This window comes from Ceratina calcarata, unplaced genomic scaffold (genome assembly GCF_001652005.2).
Source record: "Ceratina calcarata isolate Rehan_Ccalc_2016 unplaced genomic scaffold, ASM165200v1 scaffold48.2, whole genome shotgun sequence".
Classification (NCBI taxonomy): Eukaryota; Metazoa; Arthropoda; class Insecta; order Hymenoptera; family Apidae; genus Ceratina; species Ceratina calcarata.
This window is the reverse complement of record NW_017172225.1, coordinates 2473229-2487996: the sequence shown is the minus strand read 5'-3', so window position 1 is coordinate 2487996 and position 14768 is coordinate 2473229. Positions and strand designations below refer to the sequence as shown.

General features: G+C 44.6%; 1 protein-coding gene across 3 annotated transcripts in view; it reads left to right on the top strand.

The window, feature by feature from the left end:
- Liprin-gamma (liprin protein kazrin) overlaps positions 1–14768 on the top strand; it is a 75949-nt gene that overhangs the window by 1675 nt on the left and 59506 nt on the right. For 2 of the 3 annotated variants that reach the window (XM_018029248.2, XM_026815866.1), the window contains exon 2: positions 1886–2015. The exons of the other annotated variant lie outside the window; for it this stretch is intronic. The gene's annotated coding sequence lies outside the window, so the exon portion shown is untranslated. The remainder of the gene's footprint in view (positions 1–1885; positions 2016–14768) is intronic. 3 annotated transcript variants of the gene reach the window in all.

The following is a 14768-nucleotide window of genomic DNA, read 5'->3' as shown; positions in this document are numbered from 1 at the left end:
AGTTGGCGTTACGTGAGCTTACGACGTTCATATCGTTTGCCCAAGGAAAGAATAAACGTAACAAACGACGATAACGAACCATCAAATGGTTACGAACAGGCTAATTTTCTTATCGCTAACGACAGTTCGATAGATTCTTATTTGTCGCTGAACACTTAAATAACTACGGTTTTCTATTTTATATTTTTAGTTTGATTCGACGTTCGATAGAATGTCACTGATATTCTTATTCGATCGTCTTCGATGTTGACGACGTTTCGTTACAAAAAAGTTCATTTATATTGAAACATTTCGATGAGGATTATATTTAGAGGGCAGAATATGCGACCTGAAAGCGCACGATTTCGTATTGGTATTATATCACGTGTATTTTTATACGTTCTACCGAAGTAGACTCGTGTCTACTCTACTGCAGAGCATTAAACTTCCACTCAAGCTTTTAACTGAGCTCATTCTTGGTTTACGTTCACGGTCTCTAGAAACTGTTCTAAGAGTTTTTCCTAGCTCATACATAATGTATAAGGGGATCTCTATTAGCAATAATTTGTAAGGAGTACTACTTTACGTTCACTCCTCATCTCAGAATTGCGCAATGTCTTTAAGGATTCAAGCGATAGAAAATTTTGGGCAGCTTAGACCATCGTTCGTTCAAGCACGCTGGATGAGAACGAAACAAATATTAACGAAACCATCGTATTGTTATTCATTTATTCCGGCATGTACAAATCAATCTGTTGGTTTTTTTTTTCGTGAAAAACATGCGGTCACCGTACCGTAAGTAATGAAAGGTTTCGAAAATTCTTTAGCCTTGTGCAGTACATCTTTATCATCGTAAACAAAAGCTCGCGGGCTCGGAATGCGTGGTGCCTATCCCCGCGACGCAAATGATCCATTCGCGGTTCAATTGGAGCACAAAAGCCACGTTTACTGACAATACGCGTCGCCGTGTCTCGGGACGGTTTCGCCCTTTTGATACAGGACTCGCGACTAAGTACCTAAACTCACCGTCACTGATATCTTTCTAACGCTGACAATAGGCACCCTCCACTCCGCGGCTTGAATTACGTCGTTGCGAATGGATAGACCGAATAAATGCCGTCCCCCTCTTCCGGGGTAAAAAGCCCCGCGAGAAAAAAGCCCGACCGAAATCGTAAATCGCGATTCGCTCAGGTGTGTCAGGTTTTAGAAAATTGCGTGTAATTGCGATGGATAGTCTGAGCAAAATAAAGGACGAATTACATGCCGATTCGTAACAACGAAGAGGACATTGCGTTTATTTCATTGAAGTTGGAAAGCTTCAGGAATCTCGAATACCGTAGCAATCTTAAATTGTTCCTGTAAAATTGATAGACGTATAAATTTGGTTTTATTTTCTAAAACATTTAATGATATCGAATATCCTAATAAAGAGTTTTTGAAATAAAGTTAGATCGCTCGCGATGGATCAGGTTTTCACGCTTAATGATATTTTTCTTGGTAGAATGGAACGTTCGGTATTTACGTTAACTTTCGGCCCAACACTAATGTCTCTGTTTGCTAACAATGGCAACCCTCGAAGCGGTTTGAATTACAGCATCGCCAACCGGTTATAGTGGATAAATGGTACCTGATCCCACTCGGCTTGGCACGTGATGCAAAGTAGGGTCAAGGAGCCGAGTATCTAGACAAAACTAAGGCGTAGAGTTAATAGTGCAACGACCCTGGTCGTGGCAACTAGTAACGAGCGCAATAAAATCCTTTGCTAGTCGAACTGTTTCAGCTGACGATCAAAATTGGCTTGTACATACAAGAGAGATTCTGATGAAATTTTTTTCTATGTACAAGTATGCATCGTCGAATACTTCTTAACGAGTAGAGTTACAAGTTCCCTCCCCCCTTTTTTTAGAATGAAGGAAGCCGATTTCGAAATCGATGGGCAGTGTAGTGCGTCGCAGTGTCCTGTTTCGGGATTGTGAGCTAATCATCGCGAGCAGAGGTTGTCTGAAGTAATCATCATTCTCCAGAATTCTTATCAGGTATTTAATTAGTGATTTCTTTATTGAAAGCTCGTATTAAGAGCTGGATGTTATTATAATGCCCGGTATTTTTATAACGTCGACTATTTGATGCGTTCAATATCCAAGAAATTGTTATTTCGGGAAGATAAAAACTACAGCAAATTTGATCTTTTAAATCGACGAACGTTCTATGTTAGATACAAATTCCATAGAAATCAGGGATAATTTCGTTGAAATGGTACAAAAATCAATCTTATTTATGAATTTATTTACACCGTTTATTTAAAAGAATCAATTCTTCCATTTAGATTTTTTGGAAGAATCGATTCTCGGATTCCGATTCAGAGTCGAATCGATTCTTTGTGGAGAATCGAACATCCCTAGTTCGATGTCTTTCCAGCAATATCGCGTTTCGAGCTCGCAGAGACCCATAATTGCGCGCTACCATCCGCGATACCGTCGAATCTATTATTAAGAGACATTACGTCGTAATTTTCGCTGAACTCCGTAAAAACAGACGTCGTTTTTCTTTGTACAACGTTAATCCCGAGGAAAAACGCGTAAACCGTATAACGTTCCCCGACGTAAAGACGTTTCCATCCGGCGAGTAAAAACGATCGTAAGCAAACCCGGGTTGCTTTCTATCTCCCGGCACGACCGCGAAATTCGTAGTTTTCTTTAACGCGGAGAGGATTCCGCTGGACTCTTTTTACGAGACTGCTCCGCGGAGTATTAGAACGATAATATCCCCTATAAAGTGCGTGCTCGTACCGTGGAGAGAAATGGTAACCGCGACATAAACTTACAACGACAAGTCACGCGATGTTTGCCTTACGTTCTGGTCAGTTTCTCCTTTTCGTTCGCGTGCACACCTTACGTTTTCTTGCGAACTTTTTAAAAATTCGCCCATAGTAAGCACGAGAGTATCCGTAGTTCTCTCAATGGGGGGGTGGTAAACACTTTTGAGATTCACATCCGGATCTTGGTGGCAGTTCAACGAATGGCGTCATTCGTTCGTTCGCAAGTAGGGGAATCATACGGGCCACCACTTTCCCTCCCTGTTCCTCGTTCGGGGCACTCTTCTTTCCTCTTTCTCTCCTGCTCTCTCCCAATGGCTCGCATTATGCAGCGGTAGGCGATATGCCGCCGTTTAATATGTGGGCCATTTCAGTGCGTGATCTCGGTTCACTCGGTGATCTTGGAAGGCGAGAACTCGGTCTGCCACGAATCATTCCGCGCGATATGGCGGCCACGTTGAAGCAGGCCCGATTCAGGGTTTCTCTTTGGTGTCGATGGCTCTTGTATTATCTTTACTCCAATCTACTCAATCTCGGTGAGCGAATATTCAGTTTCTTAAGTTCGTAACACGCTTCGTTCGTCATCTTGAGATAGATCAAAGCTGATCAGTCGATTCGTTCCATTATAATTCGTATAAATTTTAATCATTAAAATTATCGTGACGATCGCGGACGTGTCTAACAGAGTTGTACATTTCATTAAAAAGTTGAACAAAATGGAACACCGACATTCCCGGGAAACGTTCTCCACTCGCGTAGTTTGCGCAATTTATTTAAAATGTAGGACGCGATATTTCGCAATTCCGTTTTAACGATTTTTAGGTCGATCCAAATCGGAAGGCGAGGCGTCACGTGACGCATGGTAATACGAAAATTCAATTACGTCACCAAAGTGTACGCTAACGCCAGGAATTGCTGGCTCGTCGCAAATCCGATCTGTCAACGGCGAATTGTCTGAATTGTCGGCAATGAAAGGCTTCCGGCGCTGGCCTACGGCCATTCAGACCAAGTTTTCACGGTTTCACGTTACCGGTCTTCGAATTTACTCTTACTTTTCCGCATAGTTCGCGAACGATAGTAGTTACCTGCTGCGCGTACAAAAAATCGGATTTGTTTTCGAGCCAGTTTCTTTAACAATTTAACTTTGCTTCTTACCAGAGGAATTCAGTTCGAAAGCGTGAATCCTCTAATGAAGAATTCCGGTCGACGTAGCTCAGAGATTGTATGTACCTATTATCGAAAATCGATGTTCGATGCGAAAATCAGGTCACTGCCAAGAATTAGAATATACCGTTGATCAAAATGAACGAAGAATTTCTTGAGGATTCGATCGACTTTCAAGCCATGAAATTTAATTTATTAATCGTTTTATCGGTTCGCAAGTATTGCATTTCATCAGGGAAATGTGATGCGATAATGTTCTGCTTTTCCGTTTGATGCGGGACAAAGCACCGGCGAGTGATTTAATTATCGTGGGGTAACTTGAATGGGTTACCACAAAACGAGCGGTCATCTATTGCCCAAGCATGTGGTAACGAGCGTTAAGGTAGTTTCGCTGTAAACGACGTGCGTGTATCCATTGCCGCATCAAAATAGGACGTATTAGCCGTCGTCATAGCTGCGATGACCACGCTGCAATTTTTCATTCGCGGCATTTCATCTACAAACCGCGGATTGCACGATTGCCGAGCTGTGTTCAACAGTTGTTCGTGAAATGACTGAAATTAATATAGATCTGTTCCGAGCCTAATTATTAGATCGTACAACATTTCTAGTCCATTCAGAAATTGATATCCTATTTTCTAGAAATGCCTAAAATCTGTAGTCTGTTAATTACATGGCACACAATACCAGACGTGGCCAATAGGACAACATTCTTTATGTATGTACGTAGAAATCGGTTAGATCAGTGGTTGTATGATACTTAACACGTTGACTGCCACGGTACTTTTCAGGATTTCTATGTAAAAAGCCAATTTAATTTAATATTAATATTACATTATTAAAAATTCTAATTACATTTAGTACATAGTAACTATCAATTTCATCGTATCTGCACAAATATGGCAAGGGAACAGACTTCGAGATAACTCGTAATTGGCGTTCTAAGCAATAACGCAAATTACGAGTTATCTCGTAGTTGGTCAACGTGTTAAATAATAACGTATTATTTGATTGCGTCGAGGAAAAAGTGTGAATCCGTACGAAGATCGAATCCCCACAAATCCAATGATAGCAACGAACTGTAATCGAATGACGTTCGCGCACCTGAACCGAATTCTTGTGAAACGAATTACCGTTCTCTCAACGAGATAACGCGGCGATGTCGTCGCGAAGGGCCCTCGCGGATTTAGAGGCACGAAACTCCCATGCACGTGCACACCGCGTCGCGTAGCCGGTCGAAAATCACGGGTGTCATTGCGGCCTGTAGTCGTACGACGGACCATGTAATTGACCAACCCCCGAATCGTCGAAGGCCGGCCAGGCCAATCAACCTCCATTGATTCACTTTGGACTCGTCGTCTCTCGCTCGTGCCAACGATCCTCTGAAAGTTACCCTCGGATACAGACCGGCTCGGCTAATCTTGCTCGGCATGGAGCGACGTGTTTGCACACTGGTCAGGGAAAATATTTCACCGCCACAGGGGTCGGTCGAGGCTTGCGGGATAAAAAAAATCCAATTCGAGAGTGTCGAACGAAAGGAAGGGATCGAGACAAATCGGTTGAGTCGGAGAATAATTTTTGCGAAACGGGAAGTAGAAAGGATATTTAATCGTATTCCGTGGCCGTATTTCTCTACGAAAAATCTGGTTCTCGCTCGTTGGAGAGGACCCCACGAAAGCGAGGAGTACGCTCGAACCATTCCGGTTCATCCAATTAACCTATCATTCCGTGAAACGCAGCTTTTCGAACGTCGCGTAGCGTAGAATGCTTTTTAAAATTGGTCAGAGGCGGACTGAGTTGATGGCGAATTGGCTCCATGCCGTGGAAAAGTGGCTGGGTACTTGATTGGGTTCCCTTCTTGGTCATTGATCGAAGAAACTGATTGCCTCGCTCGTCTCGTGTTACTCGTATTTCCCAATAAATCATCGTTAGAATCTTTAACGTAGAAAATACAGAAGTCAGTTAATGTGTGTAGAGATAAATCGGTAATTCGATTTGATTTTCCTCGTTATAAATTACAGTTTTTGATTTGTCGTTTATTTTTGTCAATATAGGAGACAAGCCGAAGTTCGAATTTACACATGTTAAAACGTTTGCATACGGTGCCGTCCTTTCATCGGTACTATCCGACCGCGCGTAACACGGGGGTTGCGATAATTGCAGGGTGCGCCGACAGACTGAACAGAGTTCCTTCGTCCCCTTAAGCCGCATTTACGCGGATCGCGTTCATTTCACCAGTGAACCCCTGAAATCGAGTTCGCGGCACTTTGCGTCGAAAATAACCCACACTCTGGGAAATCTGCTCGATCGACCGCTTGACCAAGGGATTTTCGCGGCTTCCATTGACGAACGATTTCAATTTCCGACCGGTCGAGTAGTCTTCAAATCGCGGCCAATTGTTTTCCCATCGTTGTTAAACTCGTATTCCCTCTCCCAGTGTTCCACGCAGTTTGCTAATCGCTGGTTAAGCGGCCTTGTAACTTAGAAGCGCATCGGGCCGTGGGCAAACCGTTTATTTCGCGAGTATCCTGGTTATTTTCGATAGTGAGCTAATTATAGTGTCGAGTGGTTTGTTCTAGATCAGTGAATTAACTGTTTGGAGTAGAAATTGTAAAAACGGGAAGCGCTCTTCAATTGAACACGATGATCGAGTAATAAATTATGAGATAATACTTGAGGCGTATCAATGGTCTGTAAAATAATATGCAGAATCGAAAGGATATGATCCTCTTATTGAGTCTTCGCAGATACGTTTCCCGGGGAAGAGAGTCGACATCCAGAAATTGGGCAACACCTTGGGGGATCGTTTGAACCGAACGATTGCAGCTGTAAATTTTAAAGTCACCCGTGGTAACTTGGGGGTACAGTGATAAATTCGATGAATCGCGAAAGTTTTCTGATGGAGGGGCACTGATAATAGAACGGGAAAAACTTTTGTAAATGATGCTCGGATGCTTTAAACGTATCGCCGCCGTGTCCAACTGTGTTTATGCTACGAAGAGGGATCGGTCGAAATACATTAAAAGCGAGAGTATTTCTTTAATTTTATTAATCAGGGCAATGGAGGATTAAAACCGGCGATTTTTGTCAGTCGCGAAACGAGGAATTTGCATGGCAGAGGCTCGAAACGAGCAACGCGTTCCTGAAAATTTCCAATAATGTCGCTGGCCGGGAAATATCGCGAAAATTTATTTTGGTGGCATGCGACTGCGTCAGCCGGCGTTAGACCGGAAGATTCCTCCACGTTAACCCTGCATTTCGCATCTAGCATCACCCCCCGGTGATACGAGGGTGAAACCGATATCCCAGCAATTTTCTCAATTGCATCCACTTCTACCCTGTCGGTGACAGGGGCATTCTTGCCTCCGCTGCAATTTGTATATTAATCCGGTATTATATCATCATCGCTATTATACTCGTTTACAATGGGGGATGATACAGACGCAGTGCAAACATTCGAATGAAACTGTCCCATTCAAATGGAATCGATGATCCGTGAATTAAATTTTTCGACACTAGAATTTCCCTACGAGAATCGGCCACGTTATCAGATTAAAACCAAGAAAGTAATAGATCAGATTTTGATATCTAAAGAAGAAATAATTGCGGTATCGCGTGTATAGAACTTAAGAGTCGAGGCTGTAATATTCCCTGAATTTTCGGGATAGAAATAAAAAGGCTACCTTGAACGGGGGTTTCGCGGGAGGGTGTAATTAAAGGGATGGTGAATCTAGATAGGGCTTTAGACTCGCTCGGTGCAGCATCATGCTCGTTCACCCGTTCAAGGCATACGCCTGCACTCCTCTCGAGTGGGGGTGTTTCACACCCTTGGGACATACGATCTATCAGCGTTGTTCCTACCGCCCGTAATCACGACCCTCGACCCTCTCGTTCTTAAAAGATAACGATTACGTCATACGTGAGAGACAATGCCATTTTGCGCTTAAACGAGACACCGCAAAGAGGATCAGTAATTAGGATGATAAAACTGATGGGATTAGCATCTGTTCAGAAGGAATTCATCTAGTTGAAACGATTCCTTCGGACATTCCTTCGACAGGGCACGGAGTAAAATTCTTCCTCTTACCTTTCGAATCAGAAAACTCCTGTACGGTGATTAGGCTAGTCCCAGTTAATGAATGGGAAAGATAGTTTTGAACTCGAAAATGTCGGTAAAAGTCAACGTTAATTGGGGAGCGAGAGTCGGTGTTCGCGTGACTCGTGGAATTCAGGCATTCATTTAAGTTTGGTTTACGTTACGTGCTGGATGCAGTCGCCCTGCACCCTCTCGGCTCGGTTACGGGCTCTCCCTCCGCGCGAGTGCATCATAAACGACCGATGCACGCGAGCCAAGATGATCGCCGAACTTCCACCTGGATAAATTGCTTCCTCGGATACTACCGCCCATCACGGCAGGTGCTTTTACCTACGAATCGTTTTACCTGGCCCTCCTTTAATTCTTATTGCACGGTTCTAACTTACCGCTACGTGGCTCGTTTATTTATTTCACGTTGTTCGAGTTCCTCTCGTTCAACTTCCCGGGAGAGTTCTATGTAAAAACCAGCGTCTGACAGTTTAAAAAGTCAAAGGCAAGGAGATTCGAGGTACTATTGATCCGGGTGAAACGGTCGGATATTGTCCTCGGAAAAATCGTAAAACGGTCGTAAACCGGAAGCCGCGCCGACTGCTGGCAGGGTTAAAGTTTATTGGCAGCCGGGTCGCATGTCAAAACGCGGCGTGGGGTCGACTTAATCGCAGAGAAAGATGGAAACCAGTGAATTTTCGGGCCCGGTCGGGCGCAGCGTCGAGCGTTCCGTAATTTCTACGGTCTGGATCATTGGTAAAGATAGACGGGGATGCGTTTTCGGTGGTTTTTAATCGCCGACTGTAAACCGATACGCGCGCGCATCCGCGGTTGCCGGGAAAAAAGTAATTAATATCTTGCTCGCTCATCCATTCCCCACGCCTCGCGCACGGAAGATATGTTTGTACGTGTTCGCGTCTGCGTGGCGAATGAGTAATTCCGAGCCCAAACGAAATTTTTGGCTGCCTTTTATTTATTCACCGTATGAGATAGGCGAATTTTTTTAATTCCTCCCTCCCTCTCTGGGTTTCGTTCTTTTTTGTTCGGGGAGGGTGGAAAAGAGTATCGATCGCGAAGGGCTTCAACCGTCGAACTGGAAACGAGGTGCGAAAATCTTCGTTGTCGAAATACTAATTTGCCATCGAAACTTCTCGGCCGGGAAATGCTAGAGACAGAACTGTTGATTCTCAGTCAACGATGATTTCCAAGCCTCGAGCGCATGGGAGTTGGAGCGTTAATGTTTCCGCGAAGTTGTAACGAAATTAAATGTAATTGAATCAGTTGTGGCCCAGTTCGAATACGCCGCGAGGTTTAAGTTATTAATTACGACTCCCAAACCGGTTATTCGATATTAGTCTTTGTCCGACCTTGTTTCGCCGTGAAAGTATTCTCTGTCGCGTCTAAAATATTATTTTTACGTGCACTGCAGAGATTTCAGTGCGACTGGTTATTTCTGTTCTAAACTGGTTGATCAGGGTTAAACGAAGTAGGGCGAATATCGGGCGACCGGAAAAGCGCTCGAGGTGTTCATATTCGAAGACGGGCAAATATTTAAGGTCGCGGACAGCTCGCGGGAATCTCGAATCACGGGGAACACATTTGGCCTGGTTCGAGGCGAGGATCCGAAAGATGCGCTCGGAGTGTGCACGTGTGCCTATCCGCGATGTTGTTCGAAGGCTTCCAGCGAGCGTGAGCTCGCGTTCATAGTAGTATGCATTGATACTTCTCTCAATGGATGTGCCATAAATTGCGGATAATTGAACCTCTATCGCCTCTCGGGAATCACCGCGTTCAACGGTCATGATTGGCAGACGTTGAGCTTTTCGACTTGTCCGGCCACTTACCCTTTGATCTCTTCTTTATGAAAAACGTAAAAGATTTCTAACGTTCGACGATCGAAATGAGATTTGATAAATATTCAGCATTTGATTTTATCACCGACCTCTTCATCGTAAATCTTTGATCTCTGACAGAAAATATATTTTCTGTTCTTTATAAAAGTTGTAAAAGCTTCTCGTCTGCTGGAAATTTCTGTTGGAAAATGGAATTTTCTGTTTTTAACGGAGATAGAAATACAGTTGCATTAATAGAACAAAAGTTCTGCTGGATTGAATGGAATCCTTTGTCTGAACGGTTCAATAATTGCAAACATGAAATATGATTTTTGCATCAGATCAGAAATAAGTTACGTTCCGCTCTGTGTTTACGACGGTACATCGTATCTCGCGTAAATCTGTTCGTAAAGAGGCGATGGTTTTACATAAAGAATGCAACTGTGATATCGTTAAAACTTCGCATGGCCGGAAAGGAAAATGACGAACACGTCCAGTGATGAAACTTTTCGTTCCCGTCGCGGAAGGTATTAATAATTCAGTTGCGACATAAATTCCCGTTTTTCTTCGCCGCTCGGAGATTCATAGGGAAGAAAGTATAGCTTGACCTCCCATCGACTTCTACTATCTTGTTATTCAAGTTTCCTTCGTATCGATATTCCCCGCGTCAACTTCGGCACGTACGACCCTCGAGAAAATGATCATTCCTTCAGGGAAGTTCGCTCGACGAGATTTTTAATCAACAATAAAAGAGAGACTCGAGAAGAAAGAAATGATTGAAAATGGCGTTTAAACGACGTACCTGTGCGACTTCGCATGGTGAACGGTCGGGTAATTTTTATTCTTGGATAATAGCGAGGCGAACTTCGACGAAAGGCGACCTTAATGAAATTTCGATCCAACTTTTCGAACCGATTTCCTCTCGAGGCTTCTGCCAAATTGGTAGAAACATAATCTAGCTCGATTAAAAGTTGGAAATTCGACGTAAGACGAGACGATTGGGAGCTGCTCCTTTTAGATGGTATCGAGGTCGATGTTGCACTCGATACGCTTTTGTTCTTCTGAAATATTGAATTCCATGTAGGTTCAATTAATATCTAGCCCAAGAAATTCAACTTTTCATGCGAACAACATTTTGGTTTCAATTTTCTAAGCCAAAGACTATCCGATATTTGTAATTACTCGTTGAACGGAGGCCGGTAAAATTAAAACAGGGATTATAAAAATTGGCGTGGGATTTAAATGCTTAATAGGAACTCGTTACTTTCCCGAGACGGGTCGACGTAATACTTAATAGACCGTGCACGCATACACAGAATCTACACAAAGCCCACGTGATACGTGCATTCATCTATGCACGTCGCGAAAATGGAGTCTAATTTTTCTATTCTTGGTAGCCGCCTTTTGAAACGACTTCTCGGAGCACGAGATCATTTCGCAATTGAACGTCGGCCAATCGCGGTACAAACGGAATAATCATCGATTCTCGTGTTTTGTCAGAAAAATGTCTTGCACGTTTCATACATAAATGGAAGAGCATGACGCGAGCACTCGTGAGAGGAGATCGAAACGAGAATTGTCATGTAAAAGAAGGATTTGAGGGCGGAACAACGAAAACTCGTTATCAGTAGCCGAATCTGTGGTCGATACCCACGATAATGTTCGCGTCGAGCGGCATGACGCGAGGGAAAAAGGTAAAAGAGAGTAGGTACCCCGCGGACGGAAGGGTAGAGAGAAAAAGGGGGGCGGTCGGACAAAAGGGAGGAAAGAAAAAAAAGCATCGCCGCGGTAGTCGCTGTGTAGAGCCACAGGTATCCTATGCTCGCGCGCGATTCTCCCTTCGCCCTACAGGTCGTTCCAGGCTCACCCTCTCGTTTCTTGTTCCCATTCGTCGTGTTCCCTTTTTGCTTCCGCGTTAGCCTCGAACAGGCGCTCGTCTTCCTCTCTTCTGCTCGTTGCCGCTTCCGTTCTACGCGTCTCCGTTCCGCATGCCCCGTAAAGCGGCTTAGAGCTAATACCCATGGATCAGCCGGCGCGCTGGAAAGAAGCTACGGCCGTAATCGTATGGCTACGATTTTATGGTCACCTGAATCGTGCTTGTGGCGTGTCGAAGCGGACACGAGCTCTAATATTTTTTCGCTCTAGTTTAACGGGGCTGGTTCGAAGGTTCAGCTCGAAAAACTCGTGATTCGATAGAAAAACTGGAGTTGGCGAATTTGTATTTTATTAGGTCTTCCATTTTCGGAAAATCTTTGATCCCTTGAACCCGGGGTTCAAGAGAAACAAGGGTGATTCACGTATTTGGACTGTGCTGCATCCTCGTAATTATCGTAGCGCGAGTCAAAGCCAATAGTTGGTCAAATCAATCGTCCAAACCGATAGTTGTTTATATAGGTTGGTCATCCAACGATAGATTCGGTTGTCACAATATTAACTGCAAACTCTAGACAGAAACAGAAATCATTGCCTCTTGTTTTCATTCTTTGGTAGCTCGTGATTTGATATAAAAATCGCAACAGAGTTTTATTATAGATTTACATTTCGCAATGTCAACTGCGAACCATAGACGGATGAGGAAATCAGATCGATCGTCGCGTTCGTCTTATTGTTCGAGTTCGTCACGCTCAGTTTTGACTAAATCACTAAATACTCGAGTGCGTTCAGATTCGTTCGCAGAGTCGATCCGCGACGAGTTACAATAGAATTTCGGTTCGATGAGCAGCGTAGCGAGTGGGAATATAGTTGTTATTACGGTTTGTTTAATCCACTTCAGAGTTCGAAGTTAAGTTGGACTATAGGTAACTCTGTTATTCCATCTGTACCGGCACGCGCATTGTTCCCGGGACATTATACAGCGTAGAGTTGCACTTGTACCAAGTTCATTCACGCCACATTTACGTCCGACAGCGTAGACTCCGCGAATGCAATTTTATATCATCCATCGATCTCTTTACACGTAGAAGAGCCGCGTAACCAAATACGAATAGTTATCGTATCGGTTGTCAATGAATTCCGTTCTTTCATCGGAGGAACGATGAAAGGCAGATGCAGTATTCAGAAGGAAATTGAGGTAAGAAAGAGAGGACAGAGTGCCTCTGTTAAAGGGAAGACACGTCTGCTGGTACTGGCAAGGGTACACTGCACTTTTATACGCTGCCCGGCTAAAGGGCACATGTCTCATTACACATGAACGTTCTTTTGAATGGTCTCGCCTTAACAAGAGTACACTTCGCTGTTTCAGAGATTGACGTCAATAGGGATTTCTTGTTTCACGAGATATTGCACAATTATCCATCATCGACCAATATCTTTATAAAAATATCAATGAACAGATTATAGTAAAAATAATACACGTTCTTTGTTACATACGTACCGCGTATACTTTTTCTATACATAGAACGGATAGTTCTTAGGTGTTTAAATACCATTTACCGCATCGATTTCTCAGAGGAATTATTCGTTGCGTTGGGAAATATTTGTGCGACAAGAAGAGTGGAAAGCCAAGTGTCGAGAGGCATACGTCAGCGGCGTTGAACCATCCCCATAATCTGCTCTCGATAGCGTTATGGCAGTGCCAGGCACTGCTACGAAATCCGTTCGGCACGCGATCCTGTTCCCCCATTCACCGGATCCTTAATAAACTAGTGAAATCGCTTTAAAAGCCAACAGTATTTCTAGCGAATCAACAGTTCCGCTCTTGTTCGATCCTTCTTCCTTTTCGTCGACTCCTGCTCGGATCCTTGTCCTCTCTTCGTCTGCCCGACCGGTATATCGGGTGTCCTCGTCCCTCTCGTCGGGGTATAGCAGCGTATGCGCGTGCCACACCACGTAGCAACCCCTGTGCGCCCTGCAACCCGCTATGGTATTGATCCACGAGCGGAGCGAACCCCGTCCCCTCAGGTCTATCGAGTTCCACCCCTGCGGGAGTAGGATTGTGGCGATGGTAGGAACGGTGGTTGTGCCGTCCTGATATGGTGGTAGTGCATGCTGGAAGGACTCGAACACGAACCAAGAGAGCCAAAACTAAACTGAACCGACCCCTGCCTACCCCGCTTGGTGAACCAGCCTGCCGGTCCCTTTCCCGTTCTAAACCCTCTTTCCCTCCACTACGTTTTTCTGTCTCTCTTCCTCGCTCTTCCACGGTTCATCCGTGCACGACCACGCGTACGGACGCGGAATAACGTTTACGTGGGAGTCGCTCTACGGGCACGCGCGCGTTTGTGTGCTCGGTCGGTGGACGGTACGCGCGGCCGTGTTTGCTCGTATGTAATATGCAGGAGTAGCCACGCGGAGGTGGCCTGTAGTGGTTCGAGTTCGAGTATGGATGGGTACGTGTGAATAGTTCTGTATGCGCCTTTTCGCTCGTGTCCAGCGAGGAGAGCCCATCGTCAGTTTCGTTCCTCCGTGCCTCCTCGCGACCCTCCCGTAGTTTCGCTTACGTGCGGTCGCACCACCAACTTGCGACCGGCTTACCGATTTGTCCACGGCTAAGATTGCGTTTCGAGTAACGAATGAACGAGCGAAATAAGACGAATTGCTTATTAAAATTAACTTTTATTCTTTGATGAATCTGTTCAGCAGTCGAAATTGCGGTTCTCGATTGGATGAGGTTGTCGAGGCATTAGTTTCTTCTAAATAGGAATCCGAATGACGGACAGAATCTGATAGTTTGCCAGACAGCTTTCTCTTCATCCCTGCCAGTTTCCGACGCGTTAAATTCGAGCACTTGGTATCGTCGCTCACAATCAGAGTCGCGCATACCTGTAGCTTCTGATGCTCGCGAGTTCGTACCGCGAGACGACGTCGAGTCGGCACCTTTGGGATCGCGTTTCATTGTTACTAGCCGACAGGCTACGAATTTCCGTGCGAACTCGGCGGTTTAGAAATTCCTACG